Source organism: Carlito syrichta, unplaced genomic scaffold (genome assembly GCF_000164805.1).
Source record: "Carlito syrichta isolate Samal-C Ts95f unplaced genomic scaffold, Tarsius_syrichta-2.0.1 Scaffold147223, whole genome shotgun sequence".
NCBI classification, from domain to species: Eukaryota; Metazoa; Chordata; class Mammalia; order Primates; family Tarsiidae; genus Carlito; species Carlito syrichta.
Window position 1 is genome coordinate 57,600 of NW_007091319.1, and position 796 is coordinate 58,395.

A 796-nucleotide genomic window follows, 5' to 3' on the forward strand; every position below is an offset into this window, starting at 1 on the left:
TGAGCCTGCAGGTTCAAGACCCGCCTGGGCAACTTGGCGAGACCTCATCTCTACAATAAATAAAAAATGAGCAGGGCATGGTAGCGCGCGCCTGTAGTTCCAGCTACTTGGAAGGCTGGATCGCCGGTGCCCAGCAGGTCAAGGCTGCAGTGGCCGGGAGCGGCCACTGCACTCCAATCTGGGCAACAGAGTGAGACTCCAACTCAAAAAACACACAAACAAAAAAAAAAAAATCAAAAAATAAGTCAGGCATGGTGGCACATGCCTATAGTCCCAGCAACTCGGGAGGCTGAGGCAGGAGGATCACTGAGCCCAGGAGATCAAGGCTGCAGTAAACCATGATCGTGCCATTACACTCCAACCTGGACAACAGAGTGAGACTCCAACATGCACACAAAAAAAGTAAACACACAAGTCAACTAGCTGGGCAAGGTGGCTCACGCCTGTAATCCCAGCAATTTGGGAGGCAGAGGCGAGAGGACTGCCTAAGCTCAGGGGTTTGAAATCAGCCTGGGTAACACAGTGAGACTTCTGTTCTACAATAAATCAAAAAACTAGCCAGGCGTGGTGGCAGTCACCTGAGGTTCCAGTTACTTGGAAGGCTGAGGTAGAAGAATCGCCTGAGCCCAGGGGCTCAGGACCAGCCTTGGCAACTTGGCGAGATCTTGTCTCTACAATAAATTTCTAAAAAAATTAGGTCAGGCGCAGTGGCTCACGCCTATAATCCCAGCACTTTGGGAGGCCAAGGTGAGAAGATTGCCTGAGCCCATGGGTTTGAGACCAGCCTGGGCAACTT